The following is a 9,136-nucleotide window of genomic DNA, read 5'->3' on the forward strand; positions in this document are numbered from 1 at the left end:
TTTTTTTTTTTAATGTGCATTATTAAAAATGTTCTGAGTGAAGCTAATTGTCAACTTTATTAAGGGGGTTGCTTTGTGCCCACCACCTAGTGTAAATTTAAAAAAAAATCAATAAAGAAAAGAAAAAGGATATTTTTAAAAAATAAATAATATAGGCAGGAGCATTTGAGATCTTGCTTCCTGCATATGTCATCAGTTTGGCTCAAATAAACTCTTATAAAAATCCTTAAAAAAAAAAAAAGATAACAGTATAGGCCCATAAAACTAGAAAAAACAAAACCAGGCAGTAAAGCCCTCAGTTGGTGAGGCCACGGGAAACAAGGGCACCACCAACCTCAGAAGACAGCAACAGCGGCCACGAAGGACAGGAGCTATAATAAAGTGCTTACCCTGGAGCAGGGTCCTGGGGCTGCACATAAAAAAAAATCCACGTAAGCAAAAACAGGGATTTTGATCAGGAAACAGGTATCTCAGGAGCCCACAGAAGCACCTTCGGCCTCGGGAGGGTCAGAAACCAGAAAGTCCACAGGAACCTCTTTCTCTCTCTCCTCCTTGTCTGGACATACCTCACCCATGGCCTCTTCTCTCCTTCTCTGCAGTCTTTCTGCCATGCACCCACATTCACACAACAGATATTTATTTTGTGTCTGTGCCCAAACAGCAACGTGTACCCGGCAAAGACTGAGTTGCAATTTGAAATACTCATCCTGGGTCTTCCACTGGCCTAATCTGTAAGGACCCAGCAAGGCAGGGTAGCTCGGACCTCCAAGGGGTTGGAATCTGATCCCTTTCCCTCCACGAGAGGACCCTTCATCTTTATGTAAATTTGGGAGTGTGATTAGATAAACAGGAGGAAATGCCCCAGGGTGGAGATCAGAGATCATTAACCTACCTAAAACTTCTGAGCTCCAGGCCCTGCGTCCAGCCAGAACATCCGGTTAAACTTTTTCCTGCTTCCACATTCCACATCCTCATTATGCCTCACAGTCCATTCTGCACCTAGCAGCGAGACTTATCTCTTCATGTAAATCAAGATTACATTCTACCCCTGCTAAACACACACACACACACACACACACACACACCAATAAAACCCTCTTCCGCTGCAATTAGAATAAAATCCAAAATCCTTACCTCAGCCTATCAGCCCCACCTGACCCAGCCAAAGGCTGCTTCTGGGACTTTATCTTTTACATCTCAGTGATGTTTCTTTTTTAATGTATTTTTTTTTTATTGATTTCAGAGAGGAAGGGAAAGGGAGAAATGGAAACATCAATGATGAGCATTATCGATTTACTGCTTCTTGCAGGCCCCCTATTGAGGATCGAACCCATCACCTGGGCTTACACCCTGACCAGGAATCAAACCAGCAACCTCTTGGTACATGGACGATGCTCAATCAACTGAACCACACCAGCTGGGCACTCTCATCAATGTTTCTATCTCTCTTTCCCTCTCCCTTCCTCCCTATAAAATCAATAAAAACATATTTTTATTTTATTTTATTTTTCCCCCTTTAAAAAGTATTTGTTGCAGTCTCCCCATATGCAAAATGGGGAGAAGAGCACCCACGATATTGTTTGAGGATTAAATGATTTCACGCATGTAAAATGCTTGTCATAGAGTAAGCACTCAACATGTTTTCACTCATCATTCATTATTGTTAGTCCATTCATTTGAATTTTTAAGATATATTTTTATTGATTTCGGAGAGGAAGGGAGAGGGAGAGAGAGATAGAAACCTCAATGATGAGAGAGAATAATTGATAGGCTGCCTCTGACCGGGAATTGAACCGTGACCTCCTGGTTCATAGATCGACACTCAACCACTGAGCCACGCTGGCCGGGCTCATTTGAATTCTTAAAACTAATCTGTCACTCTTCTGCCCTCCACATCTCCTTTTATTTTCAGGTCTCTATCAGTTTCCTCTGTGCTCTGAGAGTCCATCTCTAGTTTGTTTTCTTTGCTAAATTTAGCCCTGGTGCTCACCTGGCATTTGTTGCTTCCCTGCAGTTTTTTTTTAAAATATATTTTTATTGATTTTAGAGAGGAAGGGAGAGGGAAAGAGAGATAGAAACATCAATGATGAGGGAATCATTGATTGGCTGCCTCCTGCACGCCCCCCACTGGGGATCAAGCCCACAACCCAGGCATGTGCCCTTGGCTGGAGTCGAACCTGGGACCCTTCAGTCCATAGGCCGACACTCCATCCACTGAGCCAAACCAGCTAGGGCTTCCCTGCAGTTTTTATTTTAATTTTTTAAAATATGTTCTTACTGATTTTAAAGAGAAAGGAAGAACGATAGAGAGGTAGAAACATCATTGATCAGCTGCCTCTTGCACGCCCCCTACTGGGGATCAAGACCAACACCCGGGCATGTGCCCTGACTGGAATCAACCAGCCACCCTCTTGGTTCACAGGTGACACTCAACCACTGAGCCACACCAGCTGGGCTCCATACAGTTTTTAATTTAACAGCCGCATTTTAACCTCCTCCACATCTCCTTATCTCAGATTATTGCACTGGCAGGATTGCTGGTTGTAAATTAAATAGGTACCATCTTTTTGAAGCCTATGGCTACACTAATCAGGTAGTGCCTACACTTCCTTCTGTTCCTTGCAACAGGTCTTTTTCTGAGGCAGGCAGCTCCTCTTGGTCTTCAGGGAAATGGTAAATTGCCTTCTGCAACGGTAGACTATTTCTTACTCGTCCTTAGGGAGGAAGTCTACAGGACGTGAACAAACCATCCTGGTTTGCCTGGCCTGAGTGGCTGCCCAGGACAGGGGACTCCGAGTGCTAGAATCAGGAACGTCCCAGACAAAACCAGACGTGTGGTCACCCTCCCTCCGGCTCTAGACAACATCAAGGAGGAGGGCAGCCATACATACGTTCCTCCAAATCTGTCACAAAAGGAGGAAACCATTTTCTAGTATTTAGTACTACTAGCCCTTCCAAGTGGCATTTAAACATGTGCTAGTCTCTCAGAAATAAAACGACTTCCTTCAACCCCACGCTTCCCTTTGGCAACCACCCTCTCTCCTTTTCATAACTTAAAGAGCAGACCACGCTCACTGTGACTACCCTCCTTCCTCCCACTCACTCTCCAAACCACTGAGATGTGACTTCCATTTGCTACCCACCAACTGAGCCTTCCCTTCCCAAGGCTACACGATGCTCTCGTCACTAAAATCCACGGAATGTGTCTCCTTCCTTATGGACATGGCCTCTCTGCACAGCCTCCCCCGCTGCTTACTAAAGCTCTTCCCACTCAGCTTCGTGATCCCAGCAGCCTCCTGGTCGCTCCCCTCTCTCTCCTCAGTTTCTGATGCAAGCTCCTCTTCCACAATTGTTGGATGTTCCTCCAGTTCTGCGCTAGACCTTTGCTCTTCTCACTACACCCCCTGCTCAAGTGACCTCATTCTCCACAGCTTTGAATGCCATCAATGCTGATGACTTAGAGATCCTTATCTCTAGCCCAGAATTCTCTCTGGGCTCAACCTGAATACCCAGTTCCTCGCTGTACTCCCCATTAGGATTCTTCACAGACACTTCAAGCTCAACCACTCCCAAGCTGAACTCATCCTCTGCCCTCAGCACACTTCTGCTCTTTCTCCAGTGCTCCCCATCTTGGCCAAAGAAACCACCATCAATCAATTGCCCAAGTGAGAAACCTGAGCCTGTTCTTGACCCATTATTCTCCCTCACCGTCAATATTTAACCAATCATTAAGTCCTGTAAATTCTACCTACCAAACACTTCAACCACCGTCCCCCTGCCTCCAGTCTGTTTCAGCTGATTCATTCTCCACATTGTAGCAGGGATCTCCCCAGCAAACATACCTGAGGCTGTTACCTTGGGGTTAATGGTTTACAAGGACCTCTGGGACCTGGTTCCTGCAGACCTCTCCAGCCTTTCTCCTAACACTCCCCTACCTGACTCACTCCTGTTTCTTCTAGTGTTTTCTTAGATGCCGTTTCTTCAGAAATTCTTCCCAGACTTCCCTGAACTGGGTCAGGAACAACTGTGCACGTTCCCCTCTCTGTTATAGTATCATCACATCCACTGACGTAGCATGGAAGACTTGGAACGCTCTGAGGACAGGAATTGTCTTGTTCGCTGATACATATCTCTAGTACCTAGCATGGTAAATACTAGTAGTAAGCACTCATTAAGTCTGCTGAATAAATTAACAAACGCTCCTAATTATAAAGCTCTTATCTGTTTATTAGATCAGGCTCCCAAAGTCCTCTATTTGCCGTCATATTTAGTCCAGTTCAAGCTATCATGGACCTGAAGAAAAATGATGAAGTGATCATTCAAAATAGCTAGAAGCTATTGATACAATAGAAAGAACACAGCTCTGAGGCCAGGCGACCAGGACTCAGGTCACAGCTCTAATATTCTTCATGCTGTGAACTACTCAACCTCTGTGGGCCTCAGTTTCTCCATCTGTGAAATCAAATGGCTCATCTAGATCAGTGCCTTTCAAAGGGGAGGAGACAATCAGAAGGTCCAGAGGCCCCTGTGGCCCGCCCAAACCCCACGAGACTCTGTTTCAATCTATATTATATATTGGGGTTCAGGTAAGACTTTATTTGGAGGAAGGAACAAAAAAGATCCACAGCTAAAACAAGTTGGAGAACTGCCCGGCCGGCATTGTTTAGTGGTGGAGCATCGACCTATGAACTAGGAGGTCAAGGTTGGATTTCTAGTCAGGGCACATGCCCAGGTTTCAGGCTCGATCCCCAGTGTGGGGCATGCAGGAGGCGGCCAATCAATGATTCTCTTATCATTGATGTTTCTATCTCTCTCTCCCTCTCCTTTCCTCTCTGAAATCAGTAAAAAATATATTTAAAAAATAAATAAATACAAATAAAACAAGTTGGAAAACAACTGAACCAGATGATCACTGAATTCTCTGCACGCGCTGACATTTAAAACAACCGAAAGCCAGGAGTGCCACTATCAAGGGAATTCCTAAAAAGCATGTGAAGATTCTGACTGTGAACGAGGTGGGCTGGCGCCTCCATCTGCCATCAGGAACCCACTGGTTTTCATGGGATTCTACCTCATTGTGCAGGGCTAGTAGGACACAGAGATATTTTTGAGTCCACAATAACATTTATATAAAAGTCTTCAGCCCTCAATCCCCTTGATATTAACAAGGAAGCTCAGGAAGAAGACATAGCCTAAGCGATTTTAAGTCTCACTTTCAGGTGGCTCATCACCCCCATCTGGAGATTCAAAGCCTGAATGAGGTCACACCTGAGAATGCACTGTCCCGGGGGCTTTGCACAGCAAGGCCTTCCTTTTGTGTGGGAAGTACTCGTAGTTACCATACGCCACCCAGGGGCGCAGTCGGAAGACCTGGGCTTCTCTCTTAACCTGCCAGTAATGGCTCTGTGTCACTGCTTAGGATGTGTATTGTTTGGTCTATTCAGCATCAATCCCACACCCACCCTTTCTGAAAACGGTTTTTGACCTCAGCCACGGTCTAGTCACATGGCTCTATAGGGAACTGCCATGTTCTTGGGCAACCAGCTTTCCTGCTTAATCCAGGGCGAGGGACAACAGAACTCAGCTCTGCACGGAGTCCTTCCTTGAGATCTTTAAATTTGGGACACAGGCTCACTTTGCGGTGGGGAAGAGCTATGAGAAGCGAGGTGTGGAAAATGCCAATGAGCATTTGAAGAAAACCGGTGTGCATGGAGAAACGCATGGAGTCAGCACGCAGAGGAGAGCAAGGAGAGAGAGGCAGTGCTGGTGGTGGCAGGCCTGGTGCCCAGCTGCACCTGCCCTGCCCTTTTGTAAACTGTGGTACAATGCACCTAACAAAATTTATGACCTTAACCATTTTTAAGTGTAAAGTTCAGTAGTATTAAACATTGCACAGTGTTGTGCAACCAATCTCCAGAACCTTTTCTGTCTTGCAAAACTGAAACTCTATACCCATTGAACAACTCCCCATTTCCTCCTCTTTCCTGCCAACTTCAATTCTACTTCCTGCCTCTATGAAATTGGTAACTTTAAAAAAGTGGAATCATCCAGTAATTGTTTTTGTTTTTTTTTTACTGGCTTATGTTATTTAGCATATCTGTAGGGTTCGTCCACTTTGCAGGATGTGTCAGAATTTCCTTCCTGAAGATTGGATAATATTGCATTGTACATATAGATCACATTACGTTTATCCATTCATCTGTCGAAGGACACTTGGGGATTATTTCCACCTTTTGGCTATTGTGAATAATGCTATGAACATGGGTGTACAAGAAGGCCTTAACACCCTCCTAGTTCTTCTGGATATGTACCCAGAGGTGGAATTACTGGATCATACGGCAATCCTACTTCTAATTTTTTGAGGAATCTCCATATTGGCTTTTTGTTTTGTTTTTTTTTGTTTTGTTTGCTTGTTAATCCTCACCTTTGGATATTTTTTTCTACTGATTTTTAGAGGGAATGGAAGGGAGGGGGAGAGACTAACATCAATGTGAGAGAGACACATCGATTGTTTGCCTCCTGCTCGCACCCAGATTGGGGCCGGGGATCAAACCTGCAACCGAGGTACATGCCCTTGACTGGAATCAAACCCAGGACCCTTCAGTCTGAGGTTGACACTCCAACCCCTGAGCCAAACCGGCTAGGGCTCCATACTGTTTTTCACAGTGGCTGCAGCATTTTACATTTCCACCAAAAGTGCACACGCCTTCCAATTTCTCCACATCCTCATCAACATTTATTACTTCCTGGTTTCTTAATAGGTAGGAGCCATCCTAATGGGTGTGAGATGTCCTTGTGCTTTTGAACTTAGAACCAGAGAAAGCATCGCACAATCCCCAAGTGTCCCTTTACACCCCGAGAGGGATGTAAAAGCTCTAAGAGGTAAGGGTTCGGTGCTACTGGCAGCCCTGTCTCCCACCCTCTACAGAAAGTCTGTTTGAGGGAAGGGAGAGAGGAAGTCTCCACAGCATCAGATTAGGCAGTACCAGTTGTACGCGGGACCTTGATGCCCTCTCATCCTTGAATTTGATGGAACAGCCTATTATCAATTCACCTTTCTGCTTGAGTTTGGTATGTTTCGCTTGTGAGCATGGGTCTTAACATAAACATCTTAGTAGAAGAGCTAATTCTTCAGAAATCTTCCTCTTTTCCTTTTTTTTTGGGGGGGGGTCTTGATTCCTTCTTATAAGGAGATGGACTATAAATACCTCCTATCTTCCCTCCCCACCACCTTCAGAGTGTTAGCACTGGCCCACCGTCTCCATCAGTCTCACATTCCCTATAACGTTTTTTTTAATATATTTTATTGATTTTTTACAGAGAGGAAGGGAGAGGGATAGAGAGTTAGAAACATCGAGGAGAGAGAAACATCGATCAGCTGCCTCCTGCACACCTCCTACTGGGGATGTGCCTGCAACCAAGGTACATGCCCTTGACTGGAATCGAACCTGGGACCTTTCAGTCCGCAGGCCGACGCTCTATCCACCTAGCCAAACCAGTCAGGGCACCTATAATGTTTTTTTAAATTCTCCTCTTTAAGATCTCATCAGACAAGACTTTGTCAATATATCAGAGGTCAGCTCCGACAACTCCCTGATTTCATGGCTGGGGAAGTGGAGAGATTTGCCCCTAGCAAGCTATTGGAGCTAATTGGTTAAAGCAGCCTGGAATTCGGGCTCTTTCCATGTTACTTAGTGGAGACGGCAAGTTGCCCACCAAGAACTGTTCCCCCATTCTTGCTTGGCACATGGCTAGCCTACATTTCTCAGCCTCCTCTGCAGGTAGGTGCCGTCTGACTGAATTCTTGCCTACAGAAAGTGAGCAGTCCCCACACCAAGGCAGGGTCTGGGCAGTAAGGCATCAGGGGTGCCGCCTCCATGCTGTTCCCTTCCCACTGGCTGGAACCACTGATGACCCAGCTTCAACCGTGCAGGTTATGACAATGCCCCCAAGAGATTGCAGGCAACATGATATAAGGAGCCTGTGTCCCTGAATGACCGCTTGGAGCAAAGCTGCCCCACTGACCTGGACTGCTCACTTCAGAAATGTTAACTCCCCTCAGAGTTGTTATGTGAGAAACAAACCTCTTTGTTTTTTAAGCCACTGTTTTGTTGAGTCTGTTACAGCAGCTTAGCTTTTTACCCTAATACAACCATGCAACTTCCTTTGTGTGTATTCAGAATAGCTTTACAAATGACCAGTTAACCATCTTTTTAGGAAAAAAGCCCTAACCTCCCAAGTATGTGATAATCAAATAATGACATTCCTTCCTGTGGCTACTATCCCAAAATGTCTTCATCTGGTTAAATGCTATTTAACAATTGAAACAGATCATTTATGGAGAGACTCACTTGGTTTTTATGCTTTCATGCAATTAATTCAACAAATATTTGACTTCCTAGACGCTGGGGATATATAGAAAGGTTCCTACATTTATAAAAGCTTGCTTTCGAGTGAGTAGTGTTGTTTTTAATGTTGTGTTTTGTTTTAAGCCAGAAAAATCTTTGTGGAATGTGGAACTGAGTCTAAGAATACAAATAATGACTGAAAGTTACAAAGGATCAAACCATGTGCCTACATTTCAACTGCTTTCTTGTTTAGCCCTAAATATCAATCAAAATACTTTAAGGACTAAGAATCCAGTTTTCTTTTCAAAGTATTTCCTAACCGCTTAGAACTGCATTGTCTGAACTGTAAGAAGTGTCCAAAGCCTAGTCAAGATTTTTACTTTGTCAATTACATCTCAATAAAACTGGGAAGAAGACTTTACTGACAGGTAGACGGACCTAACAGCTTGTTGAGTGTTGGAATTAATTGCCCAAGCCATTCAGACTGGAGACCCTGAGTACCTGGACTTGCCTGGGGATTAGCTAAGGCCAGATGGTGTGAGATGGCGCTCCTCATCCTCGCTGTAGGCTGAAACAGCCCAAAGCTGGTCTCTATGGTCTTTCCCTTGCCCACTCTCAAGTGAGATTTGCTGAGATTTAGTAGTTGAATGAGAGGTCTGTCCTGGCTTTGCCACAACTTGCTCCCTGACTACGGAACAGTCATGTTTTGGGCCTCAGTCACCCCATCTGTACAGGTGATATGGCTCCTTCCGTCTCTACATTTATGACAACCACTAGAACTACTTCCC

The 9,136-nt window shown here is 44.8% G+C and overlaps 1 long non-coding RNA gene across 1 annotated transcript; it reads right to left on the bottom strand.

Annotated features, from left to right (window-relative positions):
* Positions 1-7,162: 7,162 nt before the first annotated feature.
* LOC106726499 lies at positions 7,163-8,887 on the bottom strand. The gene is made up of 2 exons (XR_001362577.1): positions 7,509-8,887; positions 7,163-7,279 (listed from the first exon to the last, which is right to left on the bottom strand). It is a non-coding gene; the product is annotated as an uncharacterized LOC106726499 (long non-coding RNA).
* Positions 8,888-9,136: the final 249 nt, after the last annotated feature.

Source organism: Myotis brandtii, unplaced genomic scaffold, assembly GCF_000412655.1.
Source record: "Myotis brandtii unplaced genomic scaffold, ASM41265v1 scaffold274, whole genome shotgun sequence".
Classification (NCBI taxonomy): domain Eukaryota; kingdom Metazoa; phylum Chordata; class Mammalia; order Chiroptera; family Vespertilionidae; genus Myotis; species Myotis brandtii.